At 46.5% G+C, this 18,625-nt stretch overlaps 29 non-coding genes and 10 pseudogenes across 29 annotated transcripts; all 39 read left to right on the top strand.

The window, feature by feature from the left end:
• The first annotated feature begins 128 nt into the window (after nucleotides 1-128).
• Nucleotides 129-247, top strand: LOC148857769 (5S ribosomal RNA; annotated as a pseudogene).
• A 359-nt stretch (nucleotides 248-606) lies between these two features.
• On the top strand, nucleotides 607-725 carry LOC148857768 (5S ribosomal RNA). Its single transcript, XR_016096280.1, has one exon. It is a non-coding gene; the product is annotated as a 5S ribosomal RNA (ribosomal RNA).
• Nucleotides 726-1,084: 359 nt separating this feature from the next.
• Nucleotides 1,085-1,203, top strand: LOC148857767 (5S ribosomal RNA). The gene has a single exon (XR_016095754.1). It is a non-coding gene; the product is annotated as a 5S ribosomal RNA (ribosomal RNA).
• A 359-nt stretch (nucleotides 1,204-1,562) lies between these two features.
• Nucleotides 1,563-1,680, top strand: LOC148857766 (5S ribosomal RNA). Its single transcript, XR_016097473.1, has one exon. It is a non-coding gene; the product is annotated as a 5S ribosomal RNA (ribosomal RNA).
• Nucleotides 1,681-2,039: 359 nt separating this feature from the next.
• On the top strand, nucleotides 2,040-2,158 carry LOC148857765 (5S ribosomal RNA). Its single transcript, XR_016096068.1, has one exon. It is a non-coding gene; the product is annotated as a 5S ribosomal RNA (ribosomal RNA).
• Nucleotides 2,159-2,517: 359 nt separating this feature from the next.
• Nucleotides 2,518-2,636, top strand: LOC148857764 (5S ribosomal RNA). The gene has a single exon (XR_016096171.1). It is a non-coding gene; the product is annotated as a 5S ribosomal RNA (ribosomal RNA).
• A 359-nt stretch (nucleotides 2,637-2,995) lies between these two features.
• LOC148857763 (5S ribosomal RNA) lies at nucleotides 2,996-3,114 on the top strand (annotated as a pseudogene).
• A 359-nt stretch (nucleotides 3,115-3,473) lies between these two features.
• On the top strand, nucleotides 3,474-3,592 carry LOC148857762 (5S ribosomal RNA). Its single transcript, XR_016096827.1, has one exon. It is a non-coding gene; the product is annotated as a 5S ribosomal RNA (ribosomal RNA).
• A 359-nt stretch (nucleotides 3,593-3,951) lies between these two features.
• On the top strand, nucleotides 3,952-4,070 carry LOC148857761 (5S ribosomal RNA). Its single transcript, XR_016095360.1, has one exon. It is a non-coding gene; the product is annotated as a 5S ribosomal RNA (ribosomal RNA).
• A 359-nt stretch (nucleotides 4,071-4,429) lies between these two features.
• Nucleotides 4,430-4,547, top strand: LOC148857760 (5S ribosomal RNA). Its single transcript, XR_016096980.1, has one exon. It is a non-coding gene; the product is annotated as a 5S ribosomal RNA (ribosomal RNA).
• Nucleotides 4,548-4,906: 359 nt separating this feature from the next.
• Nucleotides 4,907-5,025, top strand: LOC148857759 (5S ribosomal RNA). Its single transcript, XR_016097167.1, has one exon. It is a non-coding gene; the product is annotated as a 5S ribosomal RNA (ribosomal RNA).
• Nucleotides 5,026-5,384: 359 nt separating this feature from the next.
• On the top strand, nucleotides 5,385-5,503 carry LOC148857758 (5S ribosomal RNA; annotated as a pseudogene).
• Nucleotides 5,504-5,862: 359 nt separating this feature from the next.
• Nucleotides 5,863-5,981, top strand: LOC148857757 (5S ribosomal RNA). Its single transcript, XR_016096169.1, has one exon. It is a non-coding gene; the product is annotated as a 5S ribosomal RNA (ribosomal RNA).
• Nucleotides 5,982-6,340: 359 nt separating this feature from the next.
• LOC148857756 (5S ribosomal RNA) lies at nucleotides 6,341-6,459 on the top strand (annotated as a pseudogene).
• Nucleotides 6,460-6,818: 359 nt separating this feature from the next.
• LOC148857755 (5S ribosomal RNA) lies at nucleotides 6,819-6,937 on the top strand. Its single transcript, XR_016096279.1, has one exon. It is a non-coding gene; the product is annotated as a 5S ribosomal RNA (ribosomal RNA).
• A 359-nt stretch (nucleotides 6,938-7,296) lies between these two features.
• Nucleotides 7,297-7,415, top strand: LOC148857754 (5S ribosomal RNA). The gene has a single exon (XR_016095254.1). It is a non-coding gene; the product is annotated as a 5S ribosomal RNA (ribosomal RNA).
• Nucleotides 7,416-7,774: 359 nt separating this feature from the next.
• LOC148857753 (5S ribosomal RNA) lies at nucleotides 7,775-7,892 on the top strand. Its single transcript, XR_016097472.1, has one exon. It is a non-coding gene; the product is annotated as a 5S ribosomal RNA (ribosomal RNA).
• A 359-nt stretch (nucleotides 7,893-8,251) lies between these two features.
• On the top strand, nucleotides 8,252-8,370 carry LOC148857752 (5S ribosomal RNA). Its single transcript, XR_016097166.1, has one exon. It is a non-coding gene; the product is annotated as a 5S ribosomal RNA (ribosomal RNA).
• Nucleotides 8,371-8,729: 359 nt separating this feature from the next.
• On the top strand, nucleotides 8,730-8,848 carry LOC148857751 (5S ribosomal RNA; annotated as a pseudogene).
• A 359-nt stretch (nucleotides 8,849-9,207) lies between these two features.
• On the top strand, nucleotides 9,208-9,326 carry LOC148857750 (5S ribosomal RNA). Its single transcript, XR_016096168.1, has one exon. It is a non-coding gene; the product is annotated as a 5S ribosomal RNA (ribosomal RNA).
• A 359-nt stretch (nucleotides 9,327-9,685) lies between these two features.
• LOC148857749 (5S ribosomal RNA) lies at nucleotides 9,686-9,804 on the top strand (annotated as a pseudogene).
• A 359-nt stretch (nucleotides 9,805-10,163) lies between these two features.
• LOC148857748 (5S ribosomal RNA) lies at nucleotides 10,164-10,282 on the top strand. The gene has a single exon (XR_016096278.1). It is a non-coding gene; the product is annotated as a 5S ribosomal RNA (ribosomal RNA).
• Nucleotides 10,283-10,641: 359 nt separating this feature from the next.
• LOC148857747 (5S ribosomal RNA) lies at nucleotides 10,642-10,760 on the top strand. Its single transcript, XR_016095145.1, has one exon. It is a non-coding gene; the product is annotated as a 5S ribosomal RNA (ribosomal RNA).
• A 359-nt stretch (nucleotides 10,761-11,119) lies between these two features.
• Nucleotides 11,120-11,237, top strand: LOC148857746 (5S ribosomal RNA). The gene has a single exon (XR_016097471.1). It is a non-coding gene; the product is annotated as a 5S ribosomal RNA (ribosomal RNA).
• Nucleotides 11,238-11,596: 359 nt separating this feature from the next.
• Nucleotides 11,597-11,715, top strand: LOC148857745 (5S ribosomal RNA). The gene has a single exon (XR_016098025.1). It is a non-coding gene; the product is annotated as a 5S ribosomal RNA (ribosomal RNA).
• A 359-nt stretch (nucleotides 11,716-12,074) lies between these two features.
• Nucleotides 12,075-12,193, top strand: LOC148857744 (5S ribosomal RNA). The gene has a single exon (XR_016096628.1). It is a non-coding gene; the product is annotated as a 5S ribosomal RNA (ribosomal RNA).
• A 359-nt stretch (nucleotides 12,194-12,552) lies between these two features.
• On the top strand, nucleotides 12,553-12,670 carry LOC148857743 (5S ribosomal RNA). The gene has a single exon (XR_016097470.1). It is a non-coding gene; the product is annotated as a 5S ribosomal RNA (ribosomal RNA).
• Nucleotides 12,671-13,029: 359 nt separating this feature from the next.
• LOC148857742 (5S ribosomal RNA) lies at nucleotides 13,030-13,148 on the top strand. Its single transcript, XR_016096627.1, has one exon. It is a non-coding gene; the product is annotated as a 5S ribosomal RNA (ribosomal RNA).
• A 359-nt stretch (nucleotides 13,149-13,507) lies between these two features.
• LOC148857741 (5S ribosomal RNA) lies at nucleotides 13,508-13,626 on the top strand (annotated as a pseudogene).
• A 359-nt stretch (nucleotides 13,627-13,985) lies between these two features.
• On the top strand, nucleotides 13,986-14,104 carry LOC148857740 (5S ribosomal RNA). The gene has a single exon (XR_016098575.1). It is a non-coding gene; the product is annotated as a 5S ribosomal RNA (ribosomal RNA).
• Nucleotides 14,105-14,463: 359 nt separating this feature from the next.
• LOC148857739 (5S ribosomal RNA) lies at nucleotides 14,464-14,582 on the top strand (annotated as a pseudogene).
• Nucleotides 14,583-14,941: 359 nt separating this feature from the next.
• Nucleotides 14,942-15,060, top strand: LOC148857738 (5S ribosomal RNA). The gene has a single exon (XR_016097370.1). It is a non-coding gene; the product is annotated as a 5S ribosomal RNA (ribosomal RNA).
• Nucleotides 15,061-15,419: 359 nt separating this feature from the next.
• Nucleotides 15,420-15,538, top strand: LOC148857737 (5S ribosomal RNA). Its single transcript, XR_016095652.1, has one exon. It is a non-coding gene; the product is annotated as a 5S ribosomal RNA (ribosomal RNA).
• Nucleotides 15,539-15,897: 359 nt separating this feature from the next.
• LOC148857736 (5S ribosomal RNA) lies at nucleotides 15,898-16,015 on the top strand (annotated as a pseudogene).
• A 359-nt stretch (nucleotides 16,016-16,374) lies between these two features.
• Nucleotides 16,375-16,493, top strand: LOC148857735 (5S ribosomal RNA). The gene has a single exon (XR_016096790.1). It is a non-coding gene; the product is annotated as a 5S ribosomal RNA (ribosomal RNA).
• A 359-nt stretch (nucleotides 16,494-16,852) lies between these two features.
• On the top strand, nucleotides 16,853-16,971 carry LOC148857734 (5S ribosomal RNA). The gene has a single exon (XR_016096503.1). It is a non-coding gene; the product is annotated as a 5S ribosomal RNA (ribosomal RNA).
• A 359-nt stretch (nucleotides 16,972-17,330) lies between these two features.
• LOC148857733 (5S ribosomal RNA) lies at nucleotides 17,331-17,449 on the top strand (annotated as a pseudogene).
• A 359-nt stretch (nucleotides 17,450-17,808) lies between these two features.
• LOC148857732 (5S ribosomal RNA) lies at nucleotides 17,809-17,927 on the top strand. The gene has a single exon (XR_016097388.1). It is a non-coding gene; the product is annotated as a 5S ribosomal RNA (ribosomal RNA).
• A 359-nt stretch (nucleotides 17,928-18,286) lies between these two features.
• LOC148857731 (5S ribosomal RNA) lies at nucleotides 18,287-18,405 on the top strand. Its single transcript, XR_016096104.1, has one exon. It is a non-coding gene; the product is annotated as a 5S ribosomal RNA (ribosomal RNA).
• The last annotated feature ends 220 nt before the right edge of the window (nucleotides 18,406-18,625 follow it).

Here is an 18,625-nt window from a genome sequence, read left to right as displayed (position 1 = left end):
CACCTGGGAGTTTGTGCATGGTTACCAAGGGAGGAAAGTTGCATACACCGTTTTTTCAAATCTGAAGGAATTAATGAAGGGGAGCAAGACAGGGAGTGCATAAAGATTTCAGCGAACAAGATGCAAACGGGTGCGATCATACCAGCACTAATGCACCAGATACAATCAGTACTCCGAAGTTAAGCGTGCTTGGGCGACAGTAGTACTAGGATGGGTAACCTCCTAGGAAGTCCTCGTGTTGCACCCCAATTTTATTAATATTTTATTTTTGATATACTATTTGCAAATTCCATATGTCGTTTCGGCGAGACAACTGGAAACAACGTGCCGGATACTCGGACCATTTGCGGCACGACCGTCGTTACTGAATGGGAACGGTGCAAAACCGGGCGTTTGGCATTCGTCGTGCATTGTGGGCCCCATGATATTACAACATTTATCCGGGGATGCGGCAGATCTACAAAGGAATAACTCCGCTCACCTGGGAGCTTGTGCACGGTTACCAAGGGAGGAAAGTTGCATACACCATTTTTTCAAATCTGAAAGGATTAATGGAGGGGAGCAAGACAGTGAGTTCATAAAGATTTCTGCGAACAAGATGCAAACGGGTGCGATCATACCAGCACAAATGCACCGGATCCCATCAGAACTCCGAAGTTAAGTGTGCTTGGGCGAGAGTAGTACTAGGATGGGTGACCTCCTTGGAAGTCCTCGTGTTGCACCTCAATTTTATTAATATTTTATTTCTGATATATTATTTGCAAATTCCATATGTCGTTTCGGCGAGACAACTGGAAACAAAGCGCCGGATACTCGGACCATTTGCGGCACGACCGTCATTACTGAATGCGAACGGTGCAAAACCGGGCTTTAGGCATTCGTCGTGCATTGTGGGCCCCGCGATTTTACTACATTTATCCGGGGCAGCGACAGATCTAGAAAGGAATAACTCCGCTCACCTTGGAGCTTGTGCACGGTTACCAAGGGAGGAAAGTTGCATACACCGTTTTTTCAAGTCTGAAGGAATTAATGGAGGGGAGCAAGATAGTGAGTGCATAAAGATTAAAACGAACAAGAAGCAAACGGGTGCGATCATACCAGCACTAATGCACCGGATCCCATCAGAACTCCGAAGTTAAGCGTGCTTGGGCGAGAGTAGTACTAGGATGGGTGACCTCCTGGGAAGTCCTCGTGTTGCACCTCAATTTTATTAATATTTTATTTTTGATATACTATTTGCAAATTCCATATGTCGTTTCGGCGAGACAACAGGAAACAACGTGCCGGATACTTGGACCATTTGCGGAACGACCGTCATTACTGAATAGGAACGGTGCAAAACCGGGCTTTTGGCATTCGTCGTGCATTGTGGGCCCCGCGATATTACAACATTTATCCGGGGATGCGGCAGATCTTCTAAGGAATAACTCCGCTCACCTGGGAGCTTGTGCACGGTTACCAAGGGAGGAAATTTGCATACACCGTTTTTTCAAGTCTGAAAGGATTAATGGAGGGGAGCAAGACAGTGAGTGCATAAAGATTTCTGCGAACAAGAGGCAAACGGGTGCGATCATACCGCACTAATGCACCGGATCCCATCAGAACTCCGAAGTTAAGCGTGCTTGGGCGAGAGTAGTATTAGGATGGGTGACCTCCTGGGAAGTCCTCGTGTTGCACCCCAATTTTATTAATATTTTATTTTTGATATACTATTTGGAAATTCCATCTGTCGTTTCGGCGAGACAACTGGAAACAACGTGTCGGATACTCGGACCATTTGCGGCACGACCGTCAATACTGAATGGGAACGGTGCAAAACTGGGCTTTTGGCATTCGTCGTGCATTGTTGGACCCGTGATATTACTACATTTATCCGAGGATGCGGCAGATCTAGAAAGGAATAACTCCGCTCACCTGGGAGCTTGTGCACGGTTACCAAGGGAGGAAAGTTGCATAAACCGTTTTTTCAAGTCTGAAAGAATTAATGGAGGGGAGCAAGATAGTGAGTGCATAAAGATTAAAGCGAACAAGAAGCAAACGGGTGCGATCATACCAGCACTAATGCACCGGATCCCATCAGAACTTCGAAGTTAAGCGTGCTTGGGCGAGAGTAGTACTAGGATGGGTGACCTCCTGGGAAGTCCTCGTGTTGCACCCCAATTTTATTAATATTTTATTTTTGATATACTATTTGCAAATTCCATATGTCGTTTCGGCGAGACAACTGGAAACAACGTGCCGGATACTCGGACCATTTGCGGCACGACCGTCATTACAGAATGGGAACGGTGCAAAACTGGGCTTTTGGCATTCGTCGTGCATTGTGGGCCCTGCGATATTACTGCATTTATCCGGGGATGCGGCAGATCTAGAAAGGAATAACTCCGCTCACCTGGGAGCTTGTGCACGGTTACCAAGGGAGGAAAGTTGCATACACCGTTTTTTCAAGTCTGAAAGGATTAATGGAGGGGAGCAAGATAGTGAGTGCATAAAGATTTATGCGAACAAGACGAAAATCGGTGCGATCATACCAGCACTAATGCACCGGATCCCATCAGAACTCCGAAGTTAAGCGTGCTTGGGCGAGAGTAGTACTAGGATGGGTGACCTCCTGGGAAGTCCTCGTGTTGCACCCCAATTTTATTAATATTTTATTTTTGATATACTATTTGCAAATTCCATATGTCGTTTCGGCGAGACAACTGGAAACAACGTGCCGGATACTCGGACCATTTGCGGCACGACCGTCATTAATGAATGGGAACGGTGCAAAACCGGTCTTTTGGCATTCGTCCTGCATTGTGGGCCCCGCGATATTACTGCATTTATCCGGGGATGCGGCAGATCTAGAAAGGAATAACTCCGCTCACCTGGGAGTTTGTGCATGGTTACCAAGGGAGGAAAGTTGCATACACCGTTTTTTCAAATCTGAAGGAATTAATGAAGGGGAGCAAGACAGGGAGTGCATAAAGATTTCAGCGAACAAGATGCAAACGGGTGCGATCATACCAGCACTAATGCACCAGATACAATCAGTACTCCGAAGTTAAGCGTGCTTGGGCGACAGTAGTACTAGGATGGGTAACCTCCTAGGAAGTCCTCGTGTTGCACCCCAATTTTATTAATATTTTATTTTTGATATACTATTTGCAAATTCCATATGTCGTTTCGGCGAGACAACTGGAAACAACGTGCCGGATACTCGGACCATTTGCGGCACGACCGTCGTTACTGAATGGGAACGGTGCAAAACCGGGCGTTTGGCATTCGTCGTGCATTGTGGGCCCCATGATATTACAACATTTATCCGGGGATGCGGCAGATCTACAAAGGAATAACTCCGCTCACCTGGGAGCTTGTGCACGGTTACCAAGGGAGGAAAGTTGCATACACCATTTTTTCAAATCTGAAAGGATTAATGGAGGGGAGCAAGACAGTGAGTTCATAAAGATTTCTGCGAACAAGATGCAAACGGGTGCGATCATACCAGCACTAATGCACCGGATCCCATCAGAACTCCGAAGTTAAGTGTGCTTGGGCGAGAGTAGTACTAGGATGGGTGACCTCCTTGGAAGTCCTCGTGTTGCACCTCAATTTTATTAATATTTTATTTCTGATATATTATTTGCAAATTCCATATGTCGTTTCGGCGAGACAACTGGAAACAACGCGCCGGATACTCGGACCATTTGCGGCACGACCGTCATTACTGAATGGGAACGGTGCAAAACCGGGCTTTAGGCATTCGTCGTGCATTGTGGGCCCCGCGATTTTACTACATTTATCCGGGGCAGCGACAGATCTAGAAAGGAATAACTCCGCTCACCTTGGAGCTTGTGCACGGTTACCAAGGGAGGAAAGTTGCATACACCGTTTTTTCAAGTCTGAAGGAATTAATGGAGGGGAGCAAGATAGTGAGTGCATAAAGATTAAAGCGAACAAGAAGCAAACGGGTGCGATCATACCAGCACTAATGCACCGGATCCCATCAGAACTCCGAAGTTAAGCGTGCTTGGGCGAGAGTAGTACTAGGATGGGTGACCTCCTGGGAAGTCCTCGTGTTGCACCCCAATTTTATTAATATTTTATTTTTGATATACTATTTGCAAATTCCATATGTCGTTTCGGCGAGACAACAGGAAACAACGTGCCGGATACTCGGACCATTTGCGGAACGACCGTCATTACTGAATGGGAACGGTGCAAAACCGGGCTTTTGGCATTCGTCGTGCATTGTGGGCCCCGCGATATTACAACATTTATCCGGGGATGCGGCAGATCTACTAAGGAATAACTCCGCTCACCTGGGAGCTTGTGCACGGTTACCAAGGGAGGAAATTTGCATACACCGTTTTTTCAAATCTGAAAGGATTAATGGAGGGGAGCAAGACAGTGAGTGCATAAAGATTTCTGCGAACAAGAGGCAAACGGGTGCGATCATACCGCACTAATGCACCGGATCCCATCAGAACTCCGAAGTTAAGCGTGCTTGGGCGAGAGTAGTACTAGGATGGGTGACCTCCTGGGAAGTCCTCGTGTTGCACCCCAATTTTATTAATATTTTATTTTTGATATACTATTTGCAAATTCCATATGTCGTTTCGGAGAGACAACTGGAAACAACGTGCCGGATACTCGGACCATTTGCGGCACGACCGTCATTACTGAATGGGAACGGTGCAAAACTGGGCTTTTGGCATTCGTCGTGCATTGTGGGCCCCGTGATATTACTACATTTATCCGAGGATGCGGCAGATCTAGAAAGGAATAACTCCGCTCACCTGGGAGCTTGTGCACGGTTACCAAGGGAGGAAAGTTGCATACACCGTTTTTTCAAGTCTGAAAGAATTAATGGAGGGGAGCAAGATAGTGAGTGCATAAAGATTAAAGCGAACAAGAAGCAAACGGGTGCGATCATACCAGCACTAATGCACCGGATCCCATCAGGACTCCGAAGTTAAGCGTGCTTGGGCGAGAGTAGTAATAGGATGGGTGACCTCCCGGGAAGTCCTCGTGTTGCACCCCAATTTTATTAATATTTTATTTTTGATATATTATTTGCAAATTCCATATGTCGTTTCGGCGAGACAACTGGAAACAACGAGCCGGATACTCGGACCATTTGCGGCACGACCGTCATTAACGAATGGGAACGGTGCAAAACCTGGCTTTTGGCATTCGTCCTGCATTGTGGGCCCCGCGATATTACTGCATTTATCCGGGGATGCGGCAGATCTACAAAGGAATAACTCCTCTCACCTGGGAGTTTGTGCATGGTTACCAAGGGAGGAAAGTTGCATACACCGTTTTTTCAAATCTGAAGGAATTAATGGAGGGGAGCAAGACAGGGAGTGCATAAAGATTTCAGCGAACAAGATGCAAACGGGTGCGATCATACCAGCACTAATGCACCAGATACAATCAGTACTCCAAAGTTAAGCGTGCTTGGGCGCCAGTAGTACTAGGATGGGTAACCTCCTGGGAAGTCCTCGTGTTGCACCCCAATTTTATTAATATTTTATTTTTGATATACTATTTGCAAATTCCATATGTCGTTTCGGCGAGACAACTGGAAACAACGTGCCGGATACTCGGACCATTTGCGGCACGACCGTCATTACAGAATGGGAACAGTGCAAAACTGGGCTTTTGGCATTCGTAGTGCATTGTGGGCCCTGCGATATTACTACATTTATCCGGGGATGCGGCAGATCTAGAAAGGAATAACTCCGCTCACCTGGGAGCTTGTGCACGGTTACCAAGGGAGGAAAGTTGCATACACCGTTTTTTCAAGTCTGAAAGAATTAATGGAGGGGAGCAAGATAGTGAGTACATAAAGATTAAAGCGAACAAGAAGAAAACCGGTGCGATCATACCAGCACTAATGCACCGGATCCCATCAGAACTCCGAAGTTAAGCGTGCTTGGGCGAGAGTAGTACTAGGATGGGTGACCTCCTGGGAAGTCCTCGTGTTGCACCCCAATTTTATTAATATTTTATTTTTAATATACTATTTGCAAATTCCATATGTCGTTTCGGCGAGACAACTGGAAACAACGTGCCGGATACTCGGACCATTTGCGGCACGACCGTCATTACTGAATGGGAACGGTGCAAAACCGGTCTTTTGGCATTCGTCCTGCATTGTGGGCCCCGCGATATTACTGCATTTATCCGGGGATGCGGCAGATCTAGAAAGGAATAACTCCGCTCACCTGGGAGTTTGTGCATGGTTACCAAGGGAGGAAAGTTGCATACACCGTTTTTTCAAATCTGAAGGAATTAATGAAGGGGAGCAAGACAGGGAGTGCATAAAGATTTCAGCGAACAAGATGCAAACGGGTGCGATCATACCAGCACTAATGCACCAGATACAATCAGTACTCCGAAGTTAAGCGTGCTTGGGCGACAGTAGTACTAGGATGGGTAACCTCCTAGGAAGTCCTCGTGTTGCACCCCAATTTTATTAATATTTTATTTTTGATATACTATTTGCAAATTCCATATGTCGTTTCGGCGAGACAACTGGAAACAACGTGCCGGATACTCGGACCATTTGCGGCACGACCGTCGTTACTGAATGGGAACGGTGCAAAACCGGGCGTTTGGCATTCGTCGTGCATTGTGGGCCCCATGATATTACAACATTTATCCGGGGATGCGGCAGATCTACAAAGGAATAACTCCGCTCACCTGGGAGCTTGTGCACGGTTACCAAGGGAGGAAAGTTGCATACACCATTTTTTCAAATCTGAAAGGATTAATGGAGGGGAGCAAGACAGTGAGTTCATAAAGATTTCTGCGAACAAGATGCAAACGGGTGCGATCATACCAGCACAAATGCACCGGATCCCATCAGAACTCCGAAGTTAAGTGTGCTTGGGCGAGAGTAGTACTAGGATGGGTGACCTCCTTGGAAGTCCTCGTGTTGCACCTCAATTTTATTAATATTTTATTTCTGATATATTATTTGCAAATTCCATATGTCGTTTCGGCGAGACAACTGGAAACAAAGCGCCGGATACTCGGACCATTTGCGGCACGACCGTCATTACTGAATGGGAACGGTGCAAAACCGGGCTTTAGGCATTCGTCGTGCATTGTGGGCCCCGCGATTTTACTACATTTATCCGGGGCAGCGACAGATCTAGAAAGGAATAACTCCGCTCACCTTGGAGCTTGTGCACGGTTACCAAGGGAGGAAAGTTGCATACACCGTTTTTTCAAGTCTGAAGGAATTAATGGAGGGGAGCAAGATAGTGAGTGCATAAAGATTAAAACGAACAAGAAGCAAACGGGTGCGATCATACCAGCACTAATGCACCGGATCCCATCAGAACTCCGAAGTTAAGCGTGCTTGGGCGAGAGTAGTACTAGGATGGGTGACCTCCTGGGAAGTCCTCGTGTTGCACCCCAATTTTATTAATATTTTATTTTTGATATACTATTTGCAAATTCCATATGTCGTTTCGGCGAGACAACAGGAAACAACGTGCCGGATACTTGGACCATTTGCGGAACGACCGTCATTACTGAATAGGAACGGTGCAAAACCGGGCTTTTGGCATTCGTCGTGCATTGTGGGCCCCGCGATATTACAACATTTATCCGGGGATGCGGCAGATCTTCTAAGGAATAACTCCGCTCACCTGGGAGCTTGTGCACGGTTACCAAGGGAGGAAATTTGCATACACCGTTTTTTCAAATCTGAAAGGATTAATGGAGGGGAGCAAGACAGTGAGTGCATAAAGATTTCTGCGAACAAGAGGCAAACGGGTGCGATCATACCGCACTAATGCACCGGATCCCATCAGAACTCCGAAGTTAAGCGTGCTTGGGCGAGAGTAGTATTAGGATGGGTGACCTCCTGGGAAGTCCTCGTGTTGCACCCCAATTTTATTAATATTTTATTTTTGATATACTATTTGCAAATTCCATATGTCGTTTCGGAGAGACAACTGGAAACAACGTGCCGGATACTCGGACCATTTGCGGCACGACCGTCATTACTGAATGGGAACGGTGCAAAACTGGGCTTTTGGCATTCGTCGTGCATTGTGGGCCCCGTGATATTACTACATTTATCCGAGGATGCGGCAGATCTAGAAAGGAATAACTCCGCTCACCTGGGAGCTTGTGCACGGTTACCAAGGGAGGAAAGTTGCATACACCGTTTTTTCAAGTCTGAAAGAATTAATGGAGGGGAGCAAGATAGTGAGTGCATAAAGATTAAAGCGAACAAGAAGCAAACGGGTGCGATCATACCAGCACTAATGCACCGGATCCCATCAGGACTCCGAAGTTAAGCGTGCTTGGGCGAGAGTAGTAATAGGATGGGTGACCTCCCGGGAAGTCCTCGTGTTGCACCCCAATTTTATTAATATTTTATTTTTGATATATTATTTGCAAATTCCATATGTCGTTTCGGCGAGACAACTGGAAACAACGAGCCGGATACTCGGACCATTTGCGGCACGACCGTCATTAACGAATGGGAACGGTGCAAAACCTGGCTTTTGGCATTCGTCCTGCATTGTGGGCCCCGCGATATTACTGCATTTATCCGGGGATGCGGCAGATCTACAAAGGAATAACTCCTCTCACCTGGGAGTTTGTGCATGGTTACCAAGGGAGGAAAGTTGCATACACCGTTTTTTCAAATCTGAAGGAATTAATGGAGGGGAGCAAGACAGGGAGTGCATAAAGATTTCAGCGAACAAGATGCAAACGGGTGCGATCATACCAGCACTAATGCACCAGATACAATCAGTACTCCGAAGTTAAGCGTGCTTGGGCGCCAGTAGTACTAGGATGGGTAACCTCCTGGGAAGTCCTCGTGTTGCACCCCAATTTTATTAATATTTTATTTTTGATATACTATTTGCAAATTCCATATGTCGTTTCGGCGAGACAACTGGAAACAACGTGCCGGATACTCGGACCATTTGCGGCACGACCGTCATTACAGAATGGGAACAGTGCAAAACTGGGCTTTTGGCATTCGTAGTGCATTGTGGGCCCTGCGATATTACTACATTTATCCGGGGATGCGGCAGATCTAGAAAGGAATAACTCCGCTCACCTGGGAGCTTGTGCACGGTTACCAAGGGAGGAAAGTTGCATACACCGTTTTTTCAAGTCTGAAAGAATTAATGGAGGGGAGCAAGATAGTGAGTACATAAAGATTAAAGCGAACAAGAAGAAAACCGGTGCGATCATACCAGCACTAATGCACCGGATCCCATCAGAACTCCGAAGTTAAGCGTGCTTGGGCGAGAGTAGTACTAGGATGGGTGACCTCCTGGGAAGTCCTCGTGTTGCACCCCAATTTTATTAATATTTTATTTTTAATATACTATTTGCAAATTCCATATGTCGTTTCGGCGAGACAACTGGAAACAACGTGCCGGATACTCGGACCATTTGCGGCACGACCGTCATTACTGAATGGGAACGGTGCAAAACCGGTCTTTTGGCATTCGTCCTGCATTGTGGGCCCCGCGATATTACTGCATTTATCCGGGGATGCGGCAGATCTAGAAAGGAATAACTCCGCTCACCTGGGAGTTTGTGCATGGTTACCAAGGGAGGAAAGTTGCATACACCGTTTTTTCAAATCTGAAGGAATTAATGAAGGGGAGCAAGACAGGGAGTGCATAAAGATTTCAGCGAACAAGATGCAAACGGGTGCGATCATACCAGCACTAATGCACCAGATACAATCAGTACTCCGAAGTTAAGCGTGCTTGGGCGACAGTAGTACTAGGATGGGTAACCTCCTAGGAAGTCCTCGTGTTGCACCCCAATTTTATTAATATTTTATTTTTGATATACTATTTGCAAATTCCATATGTCGTTTCGGCGAGACAACTGGAAACAACGTGCCGGATACTCGGACCATTTGCGGCACGACCGTCGTTACTGAATGGGAACGGTGCAAAACCGGGCGTTTGGCATTCGTCGTGCATTGTGGGCCCCATGATATTACAACATTTATCCGGGGATGCGGCAGATCTACAAAGGAATAACTCCGCTCACCTGGGAGCTTGTGCACGGTTACCAAGGGAGGAAAGTTGCATACACCGTTTTTTCAAATCTGAAAGGATTAATGGAGGGGAGCAAGACAGTGAGTTCATAAAGATTTCTGCGAACAAGATGCAAACGGGTGCGATCATACCAGCACAAATGCACCGGATCCCATCAGAACTCCGAAGTTAAGTGTGCTTGGGCGAGAGTAGTACTAGGATGGGTGACCTCCTTGGAAGTCCTCGTGTTGCACCTCAATTTTATTAATATTTTATTTCTGATATATTATTTGCAAATTCCATATGTCGTTTCGGCGAGACAACTGGAAACAAAGCGCCGGATACTCGGACCATTTGCGGCACGACCGTCATTACTGAATGCGAACGGTGCAAAACCGGGCTTTAGGCATTCGTCGTGCATTGTGGGCCCCGCGATTTTACTACATTTATCCGGGGCAGCGACAGATCTAGAAAGGAATAACTCCGCTCACCTTGGAGCTTGTGCACGGTTACCAAGGGAGGAAAGTTGCATACACCGTTTTTTCAAGTCTGAAGGAATTAATGGAGGGGAGCAAGATAGTGAGTGCATAAAGATTAAAACGAACAAGAAGCAAACGGGTGCGATCATACCAGCACTAATGCACCGGATCCCATCAGAACTCCGAAGTTAAGCGTGCTTGGGCGAGAGTAGTACTAGGATGGGTGACCTCCTGGGAAGTCCTCGTGTTGCACCCCAATTTTATTAATATTTTATTTTTGATATACTATTTGCAAATTCCATATGTCGTTTCGGCGAGACAACAGGAAACAACGTGCCGGATACTTGGACCATTTGCGGAACGACCGTCATTACTGAATAGGAACGGTGCAAAACCGGGCTTTTGGCATTCGTCGTGCATTGTGGGCCCCGCGATATTACAACATTTATCCGGGGATGCGGCAGATCTTCTAAGGAATAACTCCGCTCACCTGGGAGCTTGTGCACGGTTACCAAGGGAGGAAATTTGCATACACCGTTTTTTCAAATCTGAAAGGATTAATGGAGGGGAGCAAGACAGTGAGTGCATAAAGATTTCTGCGAACAAGAGGCAAACGGGTGCGATCATACCGCACTAATGCACCGGATCCCATCAGAACTCCGAAGTTAAGCGTGCTTGGGCGAGAGTAGTATTAGGATGGGTGACCTCCTGGGAAGTCCTCGTGTTGCACCCCAATTTTATTAATATTTTATTTTTGATATACTATTTGGAAATTCCATCTGTCGTTTCGGCGAGACAACTGGAAACAACGTGTCGGATACTCGGACCATTTGCGGCACGACCGTCAATACTGAATGGGAACGGTGCAAAACTGGGCTTTTGGCATTCGTCGTGCATTGTTGGACCCGTGATATTACTACATTTATCCGAGGATGCGGCAGATCTAGAAAGGAATAACTCCGCTCACCTGGGAGCTTGTGCACGGTTACCAAGGGAGGAAAGTTGCATAAACCGTTTTTTCAAGTCTGAAAGAATTAATGGAGGGGAGCAAGATAGTGAGTGCATAAAGATTAAAGCGAACAAGAAGCAAACGGGTGCGATTATACCAGCACTAATGCACCGGATCCCATCAGAACTTCGAAGTTAAGCGTGCTTTGGCGAGAGTAGTACTAGGATGGATGACCTCCTGGGAAGTCCTCGTGTTGCACCCCAATTTTATTAATATTTTATTTTTGATATACTATTTGCAAATTCCATATGTCGTTTCGGCGAGACAACTGGAAACAACGTGCCGGATACTCGGACCATTTGCGGCACGACCGTCATTACAGAATGGGAACGGTGCAAAACTGGGCTTTTGGCATTCGTAGTGCATTGTGGGCCCTGCGATATTACTACATTTATCCGGGGATGCGGCAGATCTAGAAAGGAATAACTCCGCTCACCTGGGAGCTTGTGCACGGTTACCAAGGGAGGAAAGTTGCATACACCGTTTTTTCAAGTCTGAAAGAATTAATGGAGGGGAGCAAGATAGTGAGTGCATAAAGATTAAAGCGAACAAGAAGCAAACGGGTGCGATCATACCAGCACTAATGCACCGGATCCCATCAGAACTTCGAAGTTAAGCGTGCTTGGGCGAGAGTAGTACTAGGATGGATGACCTCCTGGGAAGTCCTCGTGTTGCACCCCAATTTTATTAATATTTTATTTTTGATATACTATTTGCAAATTCCATATGTCGTTTCGGCGAGACAACTGGAAACAACGTGCCGGATACTCGGACCATTTGCGGCACGACCGTCATTACAGAATGGGAACGGTGCAAAACTGGGCTTTTGGCATTCGTAGTGCATTGTGGGCCCTGCGATATTACTACATTTATCCGGGGATGCGGCAGATCTAGAAAGGAATAACTCCGCTCACCTGGGAGCTTGTGCACGGTTACCAAGGGAGGAAATTTGCATACACCGTTTTTTCAAATCTGAAAGGATTAATGGAGGGGAGCAAGACAGTGAGTGCATAAAGATTTCTGCGAACAAGAGGCAAACGGGTGCGATCATACCGCACTAATGCACCGGATCCCATCAGAACTCCGAAGTTAAGCGTGCTTGGGCGAGAGTAGTATTAGGATGGGTGACCTCCTGGGAAGTCCTCGTGTTGCACCCCAATTTTATTAATATTTTATTTTTGATATACTATTTGGAAATTCCATCTGTCGTTTCGGCGAGACAACTGGAAACAACGTGTCGGATACTCGGACCATTTGCGGCACGACCGTCATTACTGAATGGGAACGGTGCAAAACTGGGCTTTTGGCATTCGTCGTGCATTGTTGGACCCGTGATATTACTACATTTATCCGAGGATGCGGCAGATCTAGAAAGGAATAACTCCGCTCACCTGGGAGCTTGTGCACGGTTACCAAGGGAGGAAAGTTGCATAAACCGTTTTTTCAAGTCTGAAAGAATTAATGGAGGGGAGCAAGATAGTGAGTGCATAAAGATTAAAGCGAACAAGAAGCAAACGGGTGCGATCATACCAGCACTAATGCACCGGATCCCATCAGAACTTCGAAGTTAAGCGTGCTTGGGCGAGAGTAGTACTAGGATGGATGACCTCCTGGGAAGTCCTCGTGTTGCACCCCAATTTTATTAATATTTTATTTTTGATATACTATTTGCAAATTCCATATGTCATTTCGGCGAGACAACTGGAAACAACGAGCCGGATACTCGGTCCATTTGCGGCACGACCGTCATTAACGAATGGGAACGGTGAAAAACCGGGCTTTTGGCATTCGTCCTGCATTGTGGGCCCCGCGATATTACTGCATTTATCCGGGGATGCGGCAGATCTAGAAAGGAATAACTCTGCTCACCTGGGAGATTGTGCACGGTTACCAAGGGAGGAAATTTGCATACACCGTTTTTTCAAATCTGAAAGGATTAATGGAGGGGAGCAAGACAGTGAGTGCATAAAGATTTCTGCGAACAAGACGCAAATGGGTGCGATCATACCAGCACTAATGCACCGGATACAATCAGTACTCCGAAGTTAAGCGTGCTTGGGCGACAGTAGTACTAGGATGGGTAACCTCCTGGGAAGTCCTCGTGTTGCACCCCAATTTTATTAATATTTTATTGTTGATATACTATTTGCAAATTCCATATGTCGTTTCGGCGAGACAACAGGAAACAACGTGCCGGATACTCGGACCATTTGGGGAACGACCGTCATCACTGAATGGGAACGTTGCAAAACCGGGCGTTTGGCATTCGTCGTGCATTGTGGGCCCCTTGATATTACAACATTTATCCGGGGATGCGGCAGATCTACAAAGGAATAACTCCGCTCACCTGGGAGCTTGTGCACGGTTACCAAGGGAGGAAATTTGCATACACCGTTTTTTCAAATCTGAAAGGATTAATGGAGGGGAGCAAGACAGTGAGTGCATAAAGATTTCTGCGAACAAGACACAAATGGGTGCGATCATACCAGCACTAATGCACCGGATCCCATCAGAACTCCGAAGTTAAGCGTGCTTGGGCGAGAGTAGTACTAGGATGGGTGACCTCCTGGGAAGTCCTCGTGTTGCACCCCAATTTTAATAATATTTTATTTTTGATATACTATTTGCAAATTCCATATGTCGTTTCGGCGAGACAACTGGAAACAACGAGCCGGATACTCGGACCATTTGCGGCACGACCGTCATTAATGAATGGGAACGGTGCAAAACCGGGCTTTTGGCATTCGTCCTGCATTGTGGGCCCCGCGATATTACTGCATTTATCCGGGGATGCGGCAGATCTAGAAAGGAATAACTCTGCTCACCTGGGAGATTGTGCACGGTTACCAAGGGAGGAAATTTGCATACACCGTTTTTTCAAATCTGAAAGGATTAATGGAGGGGAGCAAGACAGTGAGTGCATAAAGATTTCTGCGAACAAGACGCAAACGGGTGCGATCATACCAGCACTAATGCACCGGATACAATCAGTACTCCGAAGTTAAGCGTGCTTGGGCGACAGTAGTACTAGGATGGGTAACCTCCTAGGAAGTCCTCGTATTGCACCCCAATTTTATTAATATTTTATTTTTGATATACTATTTGCAAATTCCATTTGTCGTTTCGGCGAGACAACTGGAAACAACGTGCCGGATACTCGGACCATTTGCGGCACGACCGTCATTACTGAATGGGAACGGTGCAAAACCGGGCGTTTGGCATTCGTCGTGCATTGTGGGCCCCATGATATTACAACATTTATCCGGGGATGCGGCAGATCTACAAAGGAATAACTCCGCTCACCTGGGAGCTTGTGCACGGTTACCAAGGGAGGAAAGTTGCATACACCGTTTTTTCAAATCTGAAAGGATTAATGGAGGGGAGCAAGACAGTGAGTTCATAAAGATTTCTGCGAACAAGATGCAAACGGGTGCGATCATACCAGCACAAATGCACCGGATCCCATCAGAACTCCGAAGTTAAGTGTGTTTGGGCGAGAGTAGTACTAGGATGGGTGACCTCCTTGGGAGTCCTCGTGTTGCACCTCAATTTTATTAATATTTTATTTCTGATATATTATTTGCAAATTCCATATGTCGTTTCGGCGAGACAACTGGAAACAAAGCGCCGGATACTCGGACCATTTGCGGCACGACCGTCATTACTTAATGGGAACGGTGCAAAACCGGGCTTTAGGCATTCGTCGTGCATTGTGGGCCCCGCGATTTTACTACATTTATCCGGGGCAGCGACAGATCTAGAAAGGAATCACTCCGCTCACCTTGGAGCTTGTGCACGGTTACCAAGGGAGGAAAGTTGCATACACCATTTTTTCAAGTCTGAAGGAATTAATGGAGGGGAGCAAGATAGTGAGTGCATAAAGATTAAAACGAACAAGAAGCAAACGGGTGCGATCATACCAGCACTAATGCACCGGATCCCATCAGAACTCCGAAGTTAAGCGTGCTTGGGCGAGATTAGTACTAGGATGGGTGACCTCCTGGGAAGTCCTCGTGTTGCACCCCAATTTTATTAATATTTTATTTTTGATATACTATTTGCAAATTCCATATGTCGTTTCGGCGAGACAACAGGAAACAACGTGCCGGATACTTGGACCATTTGCGGAACGACCGTCATTACTGAATGGGAACGGTGCAAAACCGGGCTTTTGGCATTCGTCGTGCATTGTGGGCCCCGCGATATTACAACATTTATCCGGGGATGCGGCAGATCTTCTAAGGAATAACTCCGCTCACCTGGGAGCTTGTGCACGGTTACCAAGGGAGGAAATTTGCATACACCGTTTTTTCAAATCTGATAGGATTAATGGAGGGGAGCAAGACAGTGAGTGCATAAAGATTTCTGCGAACAAGAGGCAAACGGGTGCGATCATACCGCACTAATGCACCGGATCCCATTAGAACTCCGAAGTTAAGCGTACTTGGGCGAGAGTAGTATTAGGATGGGTGACCTCCTGGGAAGTCCTCGTGTTGCACCCCAATTTTATTAATATTTTATTTTTGATATACTATTTGGAAATTCCATCTGTCGTTTCGGCGAGACAACTGGAAACAACGTGTCGGATACTCGGACCATTTGCGGCACGACAGTCAATACTGAATGGGAACGGTGCAAAACTGGGCTTTTGGCATTCGTCGTGCATTGTTGGACCCGTGATATTACTACATTTATCCGAGGATGCGGCAGATCTAGAAAGGAATAACGCCGCTCACCTGGGAGCTTGTGCACGGTTACCAAGAGAGGAAAGTTGCATAAACCGTTTTTTCAAGTCTGAAAGAATTAATGGAGGGGAGCAAGATAGTGAGTGCATAAAGATTAAAGCTAACAAGAAGCAAACGGGTGCGATCATACCAGCACTAATGCACCGGATCCCATCAGAACTTCGAAGTTAAGCATGCTTGGGCGAGAGTAGTACTAGGATGGGTGACCTCCTGGGAAGTCCTCGTGTTGCACCCCAATTTTATTAATATTTTATTTTTGATATACTATTTGCAAATTCCATATGTCATTTCGGCGAGACAACTGGAAACAACGAGCCGGATACTCGGTCCATTTGCGGCACGACCGTCATTAACGAATGGGAACGGTGCAAAACCGGGCTTTTGGCATTCGTCCTGCATTGTGGGCCCCGCGATATTACTGCATTTATCCGGGGATGCGGCAGATCTAGAAAGGAATAACTCTGCTCACCTGGGAGATTGTGCACGGTTACCAAGGGAGGAAATTTGCATACACCATTTTTTCAAATCTGAAAGGATTAATGGAGGGGAGCAAGACAGTGAGTGCATAAAGATTTCTGCGAACAAGACGCAAATGGGTGCGATCATACCAGCACTAATGCACCGGATCCCATCAGAACTCCGAAGTTAAGCGTGCTTGGGCGAGAGTACTACTAGGATGGGTGACCTCCTGGGAAGTCCTCGTGTTGCACCCCAATTTTAATAATATTTTATTTTTGATATACTATTTGCAAATTCCATATGTCGTTTCGGCGAGACAACTGGAAACAACGAGCCGGATACTCGGACCATTTGCGGCACGACCGTCATTAACGAATGGGAACGGTGCAAAACCGGGCTTTTGGCATTCGTCCTGCATTGGGGGCCCCGCGATATTACTGCATTTATCTGGGGATGCGGCAGATCTAGAAAGGAATAACTCCGCTCACCTGGGAGTTTGTGCATGGTTACCAAGGGAGGAAAGTTGCATACACCGTTTTTTCAAATCTGAAGGAATTAATGAAGGGGAGCAATACAGGGAGTGCATAAAGATTTCAGCGAACAAGATGCAAACGGGTGCGATCATACCAGCACTAATGCACCGGATACAATCAGTACTCCGAAGTTAAGCGTGCTTGGGCGACAGTAGTAGTAGGATGGGTAACCTCATGGGAAGTCCTCGTGTTGCACCCCAATTTTATTAATATTTTATTTTTGATATACTATTTGCAAATTCCATATGTCGTTTCGGCGAGAAAACTGGAAACAACGTGCCGGATACTCGGACCATTTGCGGCACGACCGTCATTACTGAATGGGAACGGTGCAAAACTGGGCTTTTGGCATTCGTCGTGCATTGTGGGCCCCGCGATATTACTACATTTATCCGGGGATGCGGCAGATCTTGAAAGGAATAACTCCGCTCACCTGGGAGCTCGTGCACGGTTACCAAGGGAGGAAAGTTGCATACACCGTTTTTTCAAGTCTGAAAGAATTAATGGAGGGGAGCAAGATATTGAGTGCATAAAGATTAAAGCGAACAAGAAGAAAATCGGTGCGATCATACCAGCACTAATGCACCGGATCCCATCAGAACTCCGAAGTTAAGCGTGCTTGGGCGAGAGTAGTACTAGGACGGGTGACCTCCTGGGAAGTCCTCGTGTTGCAACCCAATTTTATTAATATTTTATTTTTGATATACTATTTGCAAATTCCATATGTCGTTTCGGCGAGACAACTGGAAACAACGTGCCGGATACTCGGTCCAGTTGCGGCACGACCGTCATTACTGAATGGGAACGGTGCAAAACCGGTCTTTTGGCATTCGTCGTGCATTGTGGGCCCCGCGATATTACTACATTTATCCGGGGCAGCGACAGATCTAGAAAGGACTAACTCCGCTCACCTGGGAGCTTTTGCACGGTTACCAAGGGAGGAAAGTTGCATACACCGTTTTTTCAAGTCTAAAAGAATTAATGGAGGGGAGCAAGATAGTGAGTGCATAAAGATTAAAGCGAACTAGAAGCAAACGGGTGCGATCATACCAGCACTAATGCACCGGATCCCATCAGAACTCCGAAGTTAAGCATGCTTGGGCGAGAGTAGTACTAGGATGGGTGACCTCCTGGGAAGTCCTCGTGTTGCACCCCAATTTTATTAATATTTTATTTTTGATATACTATTTGCAAATTCCATATGTCATTTCGGCGAGACAACTGGAAACAACGAGCCGGATACTCGGTCCATTTGCGGCACGACCGTCATTAACGAATGGGAACGGTGCAAAACCGGGCTTTTGGCATTCGTCCTGCATTGTGGGCCCCGCGATATTACTGCATTTATCCGGGGATGCGGCAGATCTAGAAAGGA

The sequence above is a fragment of the Nelumbo lutea genome, chromosome 4, assembly GCF_056320005.1.
Source record: "Nelumbo lutea isolate HS-2025 chromosome 4, American lotus-T2T, whole genome shotgun sequence".
NCBI lineage: Eukaryota > Viridiplantae > Streptophyta > Magnoliopsida > Proteales > Nelumbonaceae > Nelumbo > Nelumbo lutea.
Note: the sequence above shows the minus strand (reverse complement) of the source record. Positions and strands in the feature narration are given on the sequence as shown.